Below are 16178 nucleotides of genomic sequence, written 5' to 3'. Positions count from 1 at the left end.
TTGATATACATTCAATTTCGAGAAGAATTGAACATTTTTGAAAGAAAACTCGAAAGATGCTCATGAATCAGATTGAAAATTGGTAAATTGTTGATAATGACAAGAACTAGACGACCCCATTGTTATAATCCATGAGAAGAAGATATCAAGTATTAGTTCTATAATCAAAGTGTTAGAGTTGCCACTTAAGGTAAAGAGTCCCAAATGTGTTGAAAATGATAATTTGATTTTGAAATATGCGATTATATATTGATGTGTTTTAATTCTAATCCAGAAACAAAGACCATTACTTATTGTTGCTAAAGATGTGGAGAGTGAAGCATTTACTACCTTGATTCTCATCAAGCTTCGTGTTGGCATTAAGGTTTTTATTGTTTTTAAAACAAGTTTTCTTATTTGTTTATGCAACTAACTATTTTTTATTTTTTTAAAAGTAGGTTTGTGCCATTAAAGCTCCTGGATTTGGTGAGAACAGAAAGGCAAACCTGCAAGATCTTGCCACTCTCACTGGAGGCAAGGTGTGTTCTTCATTTTTCCTAATTGTAGCATGATAATTTTCATAAATGTGGAAAAATGGGCAGGAGTAACTTTTTATTGAGGGTCAAAAATGTACTTTCATAGCAATGTCATACAAATAGTAAGCAATACTCACTGCTATAATTGGATGTATCTCTCAAAGTACAATGCTTGATAAGAAAATAATTGAAACTACAATGTTATAATTTGGTAGATTTTTAAAAGTACACCTTAATAACAAAAAAAAATGAAAGTACAATGTTGTAATAGAAGTAATAAAAGTAGGATTCTTTAATAAAAAAATTGAAGTGCGTTGCTAATAAAGCAGTTTAGCAGCATGGAAACATTTCAATACAATTTGGAACATGTTCAAACAGTTCTTATCTTTAGCCAAGTTTTTAAATTGTACCCATTTGATTCTTTGCTTTATAATGTAACCCAAATTGACCCATTTTTGGTAGATAAGACAAAATTGATATATCTTTAACAACAGGCTTTTCATCTGTTCTACAACTTATAACAGAAGAACTTTGCATGAATCTTGAGAATGTGGAGTTTGAAAGGCTTGGCTCCTGTAAAAAGGTTTGTTACATCAAATCAAGCATCAAGAACTAAATTTAATTTATGGGTTTTGTTTATATAACTAAATAAATGACTATTCTTGATTTAATTTCTGGGTTTTGTTTTTATTCATTTACCAAAAAACAAAGCACGTAGTCATTTTTGGCTTTTCCATCTTTAGGTGCTAAATGCAATAAAAAGCAACGAACTTTGAATTTACACATTTTATTCGTTTTTTTTAATTTTTTTTTTGTTTTTTTTTTCAAAAACCAAAATACATTGCTATCAGGTGCATTTTCCATTTTTACGAGTAAAATGACCTAAATAGCAACATACTTTCAATTTATATGTATTTTCCCCATTTTTACGAGTGAAATGCTCGAAATGCATTCTCATTTAGGAAAGAAGAACCATGGATACACCAGTTGTCGGATTTAATGTGACAACCCGAAATTTCTAGCATGTGCAATAGATAAATTCAATCAAAGTTAGACCCGTTTTGCTATCTTTTAACACTGTTTAGGGTCTAATTGAGTGTTCTAAACCTAGTACGATCAAGGTAGGATAAAAATGGGATAACACAATGCATATCAAGGACACTCGGGCCAAACACTCCAACACATGGAGTGTGCGGCCGCACACCCATTCCAGCCACACACTCCCACCTATATATATGATGTGACAACCCGAAGTTGTCCATCGCCGAAACCCATTTCGTCCGTAGAACCCGTCTTTAACGATTCGTTCCGATTTCATTTTGGGCTAAGATTATTTAAATTCATAAGTTTATTTTAATCTCACGAGTGTTCAAATCCCTTAGAAACTCATGAAATTGGCCCAAATTATTAGTTTGAAAATTTATAAATTCAATCCCGTCGGGTTACGACAAGTTAATCGGGTGCGACAAAAAGCCCCGTTTAACGTCGGTATCGGGTAGAATTCCACCGTGTCCCAATATTGGAACCTATTTAAAGGGGATTAAGCTTCCATTTGAAGCTTTTTCTCTCTCTCACTACTCTCTCTCTCTCTATAACCTCTCTCCTCAAATCAAATCTAAGGGTCCAAAATCACCAAATTAAGGCTTCAAATCAACAAGGTAACCACCCTAACTCCTAGTATATCATCCTTAGCCTTCAAATTCGTGATTTATCTATGAATTAGGACCATGTTCATGTGTTTACGTCCCTGGAACATGCTTGGGCCGTAAACACACATAAAATGGGTTTTTGTGCCTTAAAACCCTTCCAAAACACCATTAAAGCTTATATATGGCTTATAGACTTATGGGATTGGACTTAGAACACCTTGAACATTATTTTTGAGGAGTAAACATGAGTTTACTGCCCAAGAACATGCTTGGGCCGTAAAATCCTCTTCATGGGGAGTAAACTCCTTCTAAGGTGTTAAATTGCCACTTACACACCTCCTAAGCCTTGAACTAAAATCTAGAAGCAACCACAAACGAATTAGAAGCCTAAAACTTGATGAAAACAACTTCCTAAGGAGTTCACGGCCGTAAACCCTCCCAAGATGGGTTCCTGGGCCGTAAACTCCTAAAACTTGGCCAAATGATACCTTAAATTCCATCCAAGGCTTGTAAAATGGCTTGAAATCACATGTGATTAATTAAGGACCACCAAATCACATCGTGGTTATGTATACAAGAGTTCACGACCGTAAACATATAGTTTACTGCCGTAAACTCCTCAAATGGTCCCTAAATTGCTCAAACCACTTTCCCATGCCTTGAAACTAACCCTAGAATTTCCCTTCAATTGATTCAAAGCCATTTTGCACCATAGAACACCCCACCATGATTTTACGGCCGTAAACTCATGGGGAATGAGACATTAGGGCTGAAAACTCTAGTGTGAGTTTACTCTTGAAGAGTAACTCCATATCCAAGCCTTATGTGTCCTTAAAAGCCACCCGGGTCCCTCCAAACACTTGTAATGGAGTGTTTTCGCGACTAGAAGCGTTTGTCCTTAACTAATAATTAATTCAAGTCCTAATTAGATACAAATGTGTATCTTTTCATAATACATAGGAATCTTGTGCGTTTGCAAACCCAGAACCAACATTTAGGATCCAAACGGACGCGTTCCTCAACCGGTGAGTTCATACCCCTACCCTTTTTCTGTGTTTTTCAAATGTTTTTAGGGGTGAATACAAGCAAATGTACAATGAAATCTTGTACTTAAATTTATTATTTTCAGTTCAAGTGTTTTACATTATGTATACTTTTTAGATCAAAAATCGTACTAACAATTGTTTCGAATTGCAGAGTAAACTATCAGACTAAATGTAGATTCCTTTAAAAAGTGATATAATCTATGTCACATATTATGTTTTGTAAAAGAAATCGTACTAACCATAAACTAAGAATAATAATAATAAGGTAACAACAGAACGAATACGAATACGAATACAAAGATAACCATTAGGATAGAACGAATACGAATACGAATACAAAGATAACCATTAGGATAGAACGAATACGAATACGAAGATAACCATTAGGATAGAACGAATACGAATACGAAGATAACCATTAGAATATAACGAATACGAATACGAAGATAACCATTAGGATAGAACGAATACGAATACGAATACAAAGATAACCATTAGGATAGAACGAATACGAATACGAATACGAAATAACGCCTTTGGATGACGCTAAGACTTCGGAAATATAGTTTGTGTACGCCTTGAGTGTCACCAGAGTTTCGAAAATAATTCGAAAGTACGCCTCTGGACATCGGAACATCGAAAATACTGTTAATGTACGTTTCTGAGTGAATCCAAATATTCGAAAATACAACTAACTAAGTATAGCAGATAATTGACATTCGAATATAGGATAACTAAGATATCAGAATACTTAACTAATACTATAAGTATGGTAGTTACTAGTACATCGAAATCTAAACTAAGAACTAACCACAACACATAGGAAAATATGGGATTTTCCTGGTATAACGTAACAACCCGTAAACGAATTAAGAAACGAATGGATAACTAAACTATTAGGAAAATATGGGGTTTTTCTGAAATAACGTAACAACCCGTAATCTAATTGGTAACAAAAGATAACTAAACTGTTTTCATAAGAAAATATGGGATTTTCTTGGATACAACTTTTTCAGAAAAACCAAAGGAAACTCATTCTTTTCAAAACTAAACCGCTTATGAACTCACCAGCTTTATGCTGATTTTCAAACTGCTTGTATTCTCAGGTCAGCATTAGACAGGTACACCGCCATCTTTTGGAGATAACGGAGCGTTAGAAGACTCGTCTTTGCTTTTATTCATATGATATATGTATATAACACTTGTATAACTTTTCTTTCAAATAGATGTAAACAATTCTATGTAATGTAATGCTTTGTGTTTACTGTGTTACTATGTACATTGGATTTGATACTCAATGTGGAGTCTGCCACGGAAATGTTTCCGCCTTCGGTTTTAGGGGTGTGACATATGAGCCTTAGTCATTTATGAACACTTCTACCACTCCTTCAAAGCTGGAACTCGTTTTCTCTCAAGTATCATCCACATTTATCTTCAAATCTTCAAATCAAGTAAGTATTGCTTCCTTGATTTATTAATACACGACCTCAACTAGCCTTCCCCTTACTTTGATACATGAAAACATCCATTGTTAGTCAAGAACACTTGAAGATATGCATGAAAAACGCAAATTATCATGATCTTCTGGTGTGTACGGCCGCACACACCATGTGCAACCATACACACCCTTTTTAGGTCCTAAAATGGCAATGAACTCCATATAAGGCTAGAGCATGAAGTAATAAACCTTCCTAGATGAGTCCTAAGGCCTTAAAATATGTTTTAACACACTTCATGGGGAGTGTGCGGCCGCACACACACACACACAAATGGTGTATTTTGACCATACACTCCCTTGTCTAGCCATATACCCCTTATATGAAATCATATATGGTTGTAACACTTCAATATAAGTGTTTACTAGTCCCTAAGGTGGCCCCAATTCAATAATAAGTTGTTACAAGCACTAACTATATATATATATATATATATATCAAAATATGGTTAATAGGATTCGTTTGTGCTCAAGTCCGCAATTGACACTCAACTTCCTAAACCGATATGACAGTCGCATCACTCACTACACGTGAGTTAATACCCCCTTAATCAACCTTTTAAATGATTTTAAATGCTTTTATGGGGGGTGGGGGGAATACAAGTTGAAACTTATAGTTATTATATCAATCACATGTGATTAATAACCATCAAGCAATGGAATTACTATGCTTTTAACTATTTTATCAAACAAATGAATTCAAACTGCTTATCAAATCCTTTTACATGTTAAACTCTTTATCAAATTCACTTTTATGTATCAAACCTTTCTATTACAGTTTTCAAACTTATATATTGTTAAAACCATGTATAATATATATATATATATATATATATATATATATATATATATAGTTATATAAATGAGTTTTGCAGTACTTAGGACTGATAACTCACTTTAGTTCCTGTTCCCTGCATCGGAACTAACTGCATCGGACCGAAGTCCGGAACTAACTGGGACCTTGTCCCCTGCATCGGACCGGAGTCCGGAACTAACTGACTGAACATATCATAGCATATCAACTAGCATGAACACATATACTGCATACTACATCGAGCCGTAGCCCGGAACACATAACACGTAACACATAAAACATAGCACATAAATCCTGTCTGAGCCACGCAGGCATCAAACATACTAGCTGCTACATCAAACCGAAGTCCGGAAACTACTGCTAACTGGACGGGCCGGCATTGTGGCCTTAGACCCGTCCCTACTTGAAGGAAACTCACCTCGTAAGCTGGCTGCTGAGTGTGTGGCTCGGGAAGCTAACGGCTGCTGCTCCTGAATCTCCTCGGCTACAAGTCAATAAGCACACTCAATCAAATACTAAACACTGCACTTGGGGTAAAATGACTCTTTTACCCTTAGTCAAAGACAACTCTCTTTGGGCTGACTCGCCGAGTTGGGCCACCCAACTCGCTGAGTCCTACTCTCACTTCTCAGTTCTACACGCTGCTACTCGTCGAGTGAGGCATCGACTCGACGAGTACCCTCTTGATCCACGAACTCAGACAATCTTCATCCGACTCGCCGAGCCGTATGAACAAACTCGACGAGTTGTTCATGATCCTAAGAAGATTGCCTTGGACTCGCCGAGTTGTATGAACAACTCGCCGAATCCCTCTATCACTGAGTCTACCCTCAACTCGCTGAGTCCACTCTCTAACTCACTAGATTCACTCGACACTGACCAAAATGAAGGACTCGGGAACTCGCGACCCAACTCGCCGAGTCGTTCTTCCCGACTCGCCGAGTTGCCGCCATGCAACTGATTTTTACTCGATTTTGTTTGAATCCAACACATACAATTGATAGATCTGAGTCCATTAAGCTGATTTACCACGTAAAGTTTCCAACTTTACGTGCACAACCTCATGAACAAGGGAAATAAGTCTAAAAGATGCATAAAATGGGTAGATCTATGATTAATAGGCAAAGTAACTCCAAAAAGATAGTAGATCTGGGCTTTACAACACCCCATCATTCAGATCTAAAGATATCTCGACTTATTAAGGCATTCATGCAAACGTAAGGCTTGGAACAAGCATTAACTAGCTCTTAGGAGAGCCCTAATGGAAGTTTAAAGCATATAACAAGAGGGAACTCCGAAAATACCTCAAATAACTCAGATTTGCCCTTGGATCTTTGCACTACAACTCTTCTCCTTGCTTCTTTCTTCTTCTCCTTCTTCACACCTTCACAAAATGGCACCAAAAACACTTATAAGCTCTCAAAGGGGAATCAGGGTTTTCTCACTGTGTTCTCAGGGTGAGGGAGGCGAGAATGGGGTTATAAGGTGGTTTAAATAGTGGGCAACCCGGGGATTTAGGGTTTCACCCAGACGGATGGACTCGCCGAGTCCAGGATATGGACTCGCCGAGTCCCCGGCTCACGCGTGCTCGCAGCCGCGACCCTACTCGGCGAGTCAGGCTATGAACTCGCCGAGTCCCTCTTGCAAAACTTACAACAATTACCAATGAATTAACATACCGGGAACGGGTCGTTACAATTCTCCCCCACTTGTTTCAGACTTCGTCCTCGAAGTCTGCTACGGCTGGATCTGCAAATAACTCTGGGTAGTGCTCTCTCATCTCCTCCTCAGCCTCCCACGTCCACTCAGACCCCTTCCGGTGCTGCCACTGCACCTTCACTAACAGAATCACCTTGTTCCTCAAGGTCTTGGTCTTCCGGTCCAGAATCGCGACCGGTCTCTCAATATAATTCAGGCTACTATCAACCTGAATATCCTCTAGGGGAACGACTGCTGATTCATCCACCAAACACTTCCTCAACTGAGACACATGGAAAGTGTTGTGGATCTGACTAAGCTCTTCAGGAAGATCTAACCGATAAGCAACCCGACCCACCCGGGCCAAAACCCTTAAAGGACCAATAAATCTGGGGCCCAACTTGCCCCTCTTCCGGAACCTGATGACACCCTTCCAAGGTGAGACTTTCAGAAGGACCATATCCCCCACCTAGAACTCCAAGTCCGAACGCCTCCTATCGGCGTAGCTCTTCTGCCGAATCTGAGCAGTCTGCAGTCTACTACGGACCTGTTGGATCAACTCAGTCGTCTTGAGCACCACCTCCGTGCTCCCGATGACCCGCTGACCGACCTCGCCCCAACAAATCGGGGTCCTACACTTCCTCCCATACAGCATCTCAATGGGAGGTCGGCCAATGCTCGCATGGTAACTGTTGTTATACGAGAATTCCGCTAACGGAAGATACGTATCCCAACTGCCACCGAAATCTAGGACACATGCCCTAAGCATATCCTCGAGAGTCTGAATCGTCCTCTCGCTCTGCCCGTCTGTCTGAGGGTGGAAAGCGGTGCTGAAATGGAGACGAGTACCCATCTCGTCGTGGAACCGCTTCCAGAACCTGGATGTGAAACGGACATCTCGGTCAGACACCACAGATACCGGCACTCCATGACATGCCACAATCTCTCGCACATAGATATCGGCCAACTTCTCCGCTGATATACTCTCCTGGATCGGGATAAAATGGGCACTCTTCGTCAACCGATCCACTACTACCCATACCGAGTCCACTCCACGTGCGGTCCTGGAAAGTTTGGTGACAAAATCCATGGTGATATCCTCCCATTTCCACACGGGAATGTCTAACGGCTACATCTTGCCGTGAGGTCTTTGGTGCTCCGCTTTGACCTTCCGGCAGGTCAAACATCTCTCAACATACCAAGCGACGTCTCGCTTCATGCAGGGCCACCAATAATCAGGTCGAAGATCTCGATACATCTTCGTCGCTCCTGGGTGGATAGAAAATCGAGACTTGTGAGCCTCGTCCATCAGTACTTGCCGTACCCCACCCCAGTACGGTACCCATACCCTACCATGAAGCGTCAACAAACCCCGACTGTCGTAATCAAATGAAGCTACTCGGTCCACTATCCTCTCACACTTCTGCCTCTCCTCCTTGAGGCCCTCCATCTGAGCCTCCTTGATCCGCTCCAACAGTGGAGTGATCACTGTCATCCTCATACACAGACCCCTGATAGGGGCCGCCGACACCTTGCGGCTTAGGGCGTCGGCCACCACGTTGGCCTTCCCTGGATGATAAAGGATCTCACAGTCATAGTCCTTCAGCACGTCCAACCACCTCCTCTGCCTCATGTTCAAACTCGGCTGATCCATAAGATATCGCAAACTCTTGTGATCTGTGTATATAGTACAGCGGACCCCATAAAGGTAATGTCTCCAAATCTTGAGGGCAAATACAACTGCCCCCAGCTCCAAGTCATGGGTAGGATAATTAGCCTCGTGAGGCTTCAACTGTCTCGAGGCATAAGCTATCACATGGCCTCGCTGCATCAGAACTGCTCCCAAACCTATGATCGAGGCATCACAATAGACTACAAAGTCCTCTACTTCCTCTGGCAAGGTCAGGATTGGAGCCTCGCACAATCTCTGCCTGAGGGTCTCGAATGCTGTCTGCTGCTCCGGACCCCAACGAAATACCACTGACTTCTTGGTCAGTCGGGTGAGCGGCACTGCTATCTTGGAGAAATCCTGAATAAATCTCCGATAATACCCTGCCAACCCTAGGAAGCTCCGAATCTCAGATGGAGACTTCGGGACCTCCCACTGCATCACGGCCTCTATCTTGGCCGGATCTACCAGAATACCCTTCTGGTTGACGAGGTGACCAAGGAACTGCACCTCGCACACCAGAACTCACATTTGGAGAACTTTGCGAAAAGTCTCTCCCTCCTCAAAACCTCCAGCACCTCCCGCAGGTGCTCCTCGTGCTGCTCCTGCGTCTTGGAATATACCAAGATGTCATCTATGAATACTATCACTGACCGATCCAGCATCGGCCTACACACGCGGTTCATGAGATCCATGAACGCGGCTGGAGCATTGGTGAGCCCAAATGGCATCACCACAAACTCGTAATGACCATACCTGGTCCTGAAAGCAGTCTTCTGTACATCCTCATCTCTAACCCGCATCTGATGATATCCGGAGCGTAGATCGATCTTGGAGAACCAAGACGCTCCCTGAAGCTGATCAAACAAATCATCTATCCTCGGGAGTGGGTAACGGTTCTTCACCGTTACCTTATTCAACTCCCGGTAATCTATACACATACGATGCGACCCATCCTTCTTCCTCACAAACAGGATCGGCGCTCCCCAAGGCGAACTGCTCGGCCGAATGAAACCCTTGTCTAACAACTCCTGCAGCTGTGTAGACAACTCCTGCATCTCAGGGGGAGCTAGTCGATACGGTGCCTTGGCTATCGGAGCCGCACCAGGAATGAGGTCGATCCTGAACTCAACCTGTCTCTCAGGAGGTATCCCCGGCAAATCCTCGGGAAACACGTCCGGGTAGTCTCGAACAATAGGAACCTCATCAACTGTCAACTTGCCCTTCTCCCGGGCATCCAAAACGTAAGCTACAAAACCGGCGCAACCCTGCTGAACATAGCGCCTCGCCCCTGCGGCGGAACAAAAGGTCGGTCCTCGCTGTGGCCTCTCGCCCTGAATCACCAACTCTCCCCCACTGGGAGTGCGAACCCTCACTAGCTGAAGCTCACAATCAATCACCGCCCCATTGGGGCTTAGCCAATCCATACCCACAATAACCTTATTCCCTCGTAGGGGAATAGGTACCAGATCCACTGAAAACTGCTCATCAAATAACTGAAGAGAACACCCTCTGTGCACTCTGCCGACCCTCACGGTCCTATCATCTGCTATCTCAACCTCTAATGGACAATCCAGCTCCCCTGGAGCTCTACTGAATCTCTTGCTAAGCGCAAGTGATACGAATGATCGGGTAGCCCCCGAATCGAATAATACCAAAGCAGAAATGCCGTTCACAGAGAACGACCCTGAATAAAACATATAATCATAAGCAACATTTAATCGATAATAATAAAGAGATAAAGGGAAGATACATACCCGTCACCACATCAGGAGTCGCTCGCGCCTCCTCTGCTGTCATCTGAAACGCCCTACTCTTTGCCACTGGCGCATCAGCTCGGCCCTGCCGGCCATCTGTAATCCTCAAGGTAGCAGGGGCAGGTGCAACCACCTTCCCTGCTGCGGCTACGCTCGGACACTGGGACTTTTTATGTCCCCTCTGATTGCACTGAAAGCAAATCAGATCTGCTGCTGCGACGGCAGTAGCAGGGGCGGTGCAATCCCTACTCAAATGCCCAATCCGACCGCACTTGTAGCAGCCAGAACTCCCTGCCCTGCACGCTCCCTCGTGCAATCTCCCACACTTGCCACATCGACCGTGGCTCTGCTGACTCCTAGATCTATGGTCTGAAACCTTGGGCTTTTTGCCCGAACCGCCTGAACCCGAAACCGCCTCTGGTTTCCTCTTCTTCTCCATCTCGAGATCAATCTCCCTCTCCCGAGCCCTAGCAATCATATCTTCCAGCGTTTTACAGCTGGACCGGCTCACAAACTGGCGGATATCGCTCTGCAACATCTCATGATAACGGGCCTTCTTCATTTCCTCATCAGCTACATACTGAGGAACGAGAAGAGCCCTCTCCCTGAACTTGGCGGTGATCTCCGCCACTGTCTTTGTAGTCTGGGTGAGGTCCTGAAATTCCCTAGCTAGCTGTTGCACCTCAATGACCGGTGCAAACTCCGCCCTGAACCTGGTAGAGAAATCAGCCCAGGTCATGGCGTCCAATGCTGCATCATCCCCAATGGCATGTCCGACCTCCTCCCACCAATCTCGTGCCCTGTCCTTCAGAAGACAGGACGCCAATCTGACCTTGTCCCCCTCGGGACATCTGCTAGTGCGGAAAGCGTTGGCCACATCCGCCAACCATCTGCTGCTCGCTATGGGGTCTCGCGCCCCATGATAGTCCGGAGCTCCACATGCCCTAAACTCCCTGAAAGTAAGGGTGCGCGACCCCATCATGGCCGCCACCTCGGCACGGAAGGTGCCCAATCTCTCATCCATCAGCTCTAGAATCCCCTCCTTGATCGAACCGAAGATCACAGGAGTCTGCTCTATAATGATGCGCGTAATCTCCGAAGAAAGAAACTCTCGGGTCTGCTCATCCATGCGCTCATCCCCCGAACCTGAACCTGATCCCTCCCCGGCACCTCCGCTGCCGGCTGCTGGTCTCGAACACAGAACCACCATTCTGAAACACATCACAACTACATCAGAAAACAGAAATATCTTGAGGGATCATTGATACTACAACTAGCTTCCTGGTCTTGTCTCGGCCTTTCTTGATTCGAGTACGGATCCTCTGCTTCCAGTAGTACGGGCCCATACTACCTTCCACATCTATCCGTACTTTCTTCAAGAACTGCCCTGACTCCCCAGGTCACTTCTACTACTACTGATCTCTGCTACCCTCATCCTAGGCTTGCCCCAGGGAAACCTCAGACTCAAATCAACTAGTCCTCAGCTGCTGCAGGTCTCCTTATAATGCTAATTAACCATCACCTGAACACCATCACATGTGACGAAGATCAGATAATCCTTCAAGTAAAAGACCCGTCCCTATAACGGTTGGACTCAAACAAGAGCTGCGCAATAGGGCCAGTTCCAGCACTCTGGGATTATTCAACCCTGATCACATGTGGTGTAACGTGTTCACCTAATGGCTAACTTCCATCACTCAGAACTCCCACAAAGCACGAAGCAAGCAGCATTCGGAATAAGGAAACATACTCAGGCAAAACTATTCTCAAAACGAGGAACTGATCTAGCATACAGTGCTAAGCTCATACTATCAGGCATAACCTAAACAGGCTATCCTACTACTGTCTACTCAATACTAGCATGCAATACTCATAAAGATGTAACACATAAAGCAGGCACATAAGGCATCCTCCTAGATCCTTAGTCTTATACTAGCATGCTGTTCTACTGAAACTGAAACTGAACAAGTAACTTGTATGGGTAATTTGGGAGTACTTACTTGAGCTCGGCTGATCGCATGCACCACACCCTTATCTTGTTTAAAAAAAAATTCCTTTCTTCCTAAGTGCTTTCAAAATTCTTTTAGAAAACATTTTCTTTTTTAAAAAAAATTCTTTTTATTTCCCCTTAGTTTGAGTTCAGATACACCCGAAAGTGTATCCGAATCCCTCAAACCAGGGCTCTGATACCAACTTGAAACGACCCAAAAATACGACCCAAAAATACGACCCAAAAATACGACCCAAAAATTTTCATTTTTCAATATAATCAAAACCATAATATGAGCATCATAACATAAAAACATACGCGATGTATCCCAATCATAATAAAATACTGTGCGGAAAACTGTATCATACTACATCAAATCCAAAACATCTAAAACCATCCCCAGGATAAAAGCTAAGCTGTGGTGTGTGCGATGCTGTCACCCCGAGCTCTTCCCTTTGCTTGCAGAAGTACCTGAAACCAAAACTGAAACCGTAAGCACGAAGCTTAGTGAGCTCCCCCAAAATACCTCATACCATACAATAACATATAACACGTATTGGGCCTTGCCCATTGCATCGGGCCGAAGCCCGGAAACTGCATCGGACCGAAGTCCGGAACTGACTGGGACCTTGTCCCCTGCATCGGACCAAAGTCCGGAACTAACTGGGACCTTGTCCCCTGCATCGGACCGAAGTCCGGAACTAACTGCATCGGACCGAAGTCCGGGACTAACTGCATCGGACCAAAGTCCGGAACTAACTGCATCGGACCGAAGTCCGGAACTAACTGGGACCTTGTCCCCTGCATCGGACCGGAGTCCGGAACTAACTGACTGAACATATCATAGCATATCAACTAGCATGAACACATATACTGCATACTACATCGAGCCGTAGCCCAGAACACATAACACGTAACACATAAAACATAGCACATAAATCCTGTCTGAGCCACGCAGGCATCAAACATACTAGCTGCTACATCAAACCGAAGTCCGGAAACTACTGCTAACTGGACGGGCCGGCATTGTGGCCTTAGACCCGTCCCTACTTGAAGGAAACTCACCTCGTAAGCTGGCTGCTGAGTGTGTGGCTCGGGAAGCTAACGGCTGCTGCTCCTGAATCTCCTCGGCTACAAGTCAATAAGCACACTCAATCAAATACTAAACACTGCACTTGGGGTAAAATGACTCTTTTACCCTTAGTCAAAGACAACTCTCTTTGGGCTGACTCGCCGAGTTGGGCCACCCAACTCGCTGAGTCCTACTCTCACTTCTCAGTTCTACACGCTGCTACTCGTCGAGTGAGGCATCGACTCGACGAGTACCCTCTTGATCCACGAACTCAGACAATCTTCATCCGACTCGCCGAGCCGTATGAACAAACTCGACGAGTTGTTCATGATCCTAAGAAGATTGCCTTGGACTCGCCGAGTTGTATGAACAACTCGCCGAATCCCTCTATCACTGAGTCTACCCTCAACTCGCTGAGTCCACTCTCTAACTCACTGGATTCACTCGACACTGACCAAAATGAAGGACTCGGGAACTCGCGACCCAACTCGCCGAGTCGTTCTTCCCGACTCGCCGAGTTGCCGCCATGCAACTGATTTTTACTCGATTTTGTTTGAATCCAACACATACAATTGATAGATCTGAGTCCATTAAGCTGATTTACCACGTAAAGTTTCCAACTTTACGTGCACAACCTCATGAACAAGGGAAATAAGTCTAAAAGATGCATAAAATGGGTAGATCTATGATTAATAGGCAAAGTAACTCCAAAAAGATAGTAGATCTGGGCTCTACAACACCCCATCATTCAGATCTAAAGATATCTCGACTTATTAAGGCATTCATGCAAACGTAAGGCTTGGAACAAGCATTAACTAGCTCTTAGGAGAGCCCTAATGGAAGTTTAAAGCATATAACAAGAGGGAACTCCGAAAATACCTCAAATAACTCAGATTTGCCCTTGGATCTTTGCACTACAACTCTTCTCCTTGCTTCTTTCTTCTTCTCCTTCTTCACACCTTCACAAAATGGCACCAAAAACACTTATAAGCTCTCAAAGGGGAATCAGGGTTTTCTCACTGTGTTCTCAGGGTGAGGGAGGCGAGAATGGGGTTATAAGGTGGTTTAAATAGTGGGCAACCCGGGGATTTAGGGTTTCACCCAGACGGATGGACTCGCCGAGTCCAGGATATGGACTCGCCGAGTCCCCGGCTCACGCGTGCTCGCAGCCGCGACCCTACTCGGCGAGTCAGGCTATGAACTCGCCGTGTCCCTCTTGCAAAACTTACAACAATTACCAATGAATTAACATACCGGGAACGGGTCGTTACAGTTATGGACTTAGAGTCCCCTGTTATTTGTCCGAATGTCGTTTGATCATTAGTTATATATTATGTATATATGTATAGATATAAAGGCTTTTATCTCAGTTCAATACATTCAGTCATACAAACAATTCTACTAGTAAACTATAATAAGTATAGTTTAGGATAATACTATTCATAACTTCTAGTTCAATGAAGCATACAAAGAGTCACTTCATTCACGAGTCAATACGTACTATTATGAGAAACTATACAACTATACTATGATGAGAAACTAAGAGAACTTACTATTATGAGAAACTATACAACTATACTATGATGACAAACTAAGAGAACTTACTATTATGAGATACTATACAACTATACTATGATGAGAAACAGATAAAGAATACTATAACGAGAAACAATACATTCACCACACTAATACATACAATACATACTAAGATGCTATAGCATGGAACAAATATAGGATCTAATTATACCAATGAATCACTAACTCATTGTTGTAAACAAAAGGTGATAGTTAAATTGGGTATACATGACCATATAACTTTAATGTGGATGTACACGATGCAACCACCGGTTTGCCGAGTCATGTTTGGTTCCCAGAATCTTTTGACGGGGAGAGCGTATAGTATGGGATTTAGCCATCACATTATACCTTAATAACCAATTTAAGGCAATCAGTACAACAATAGTTATTATAACACAATACTACAGTACTTAAATATTTTCCTCATTACATCTACTTTGTGATCATTTCACGTATACGGTAATGTAAAATCTTTATTTGTTAATGATGGTTACACTTAGGAAAATTATACACTTTTACAAGAAACGAACATACAAAACAGTCGGGCCTTGGTAGAAGGCTACTTTTAGTAGAAAATATAGGGTTTTCTAGGAGTTACAAACATTCACATACTTTTACTACAAACGGTCTCAAACTCATACTTCAATCACTGTTACAAACATTTTGATACAAACAATGACATTAAAATGCTTATGAACTCACCAGCTTTAAAGCTGATAAACTCTTTCAAAATAACTTGTATTCTCAGGTCATCAGTAGGCAGGTACCGAGGCCAACTTTTGAGAAGATGGAGCACATTCAAGACTCATCTTTTATTTTGATTCATATTTTGGTGTCCTATAAACTATACAGAACACACTTGTATTAAAATACATTATTAATGCAATGGATGATG

General features: G+C 42.9%; 1 pseudogene; it reads left to right on the top strand.

Annotated features, from left to right (window-relative positions):
* The window catches only part of LOC145058096 (chaperonin CPN60, mitochondrial-like), a 79600-nt pseudogene that overhangs the window by 1099 nt on the left and 62323 nt on the right, over positions 1–16178 (top strand).

Source organism: Lactuca serriola, chromosome 1 (assembly GCF_051521515.1).
Source record: "Lactuca serriola cultivar US96UC23 chromosome 1, Lser_US96UC23_V15, whole genome shotgun sequence".
NCBI lineage: Eukaryota > Viridiplantae > Streptophyta > Magnoliopsida > Asterales > Asteraceae > Lactuca > Lactuca serriola.
The sequence above is the reverse complement of the archived record's forward strand: the minus strand, read 5'-3'. Positions and strand labels throughout refer to the sequence as shown.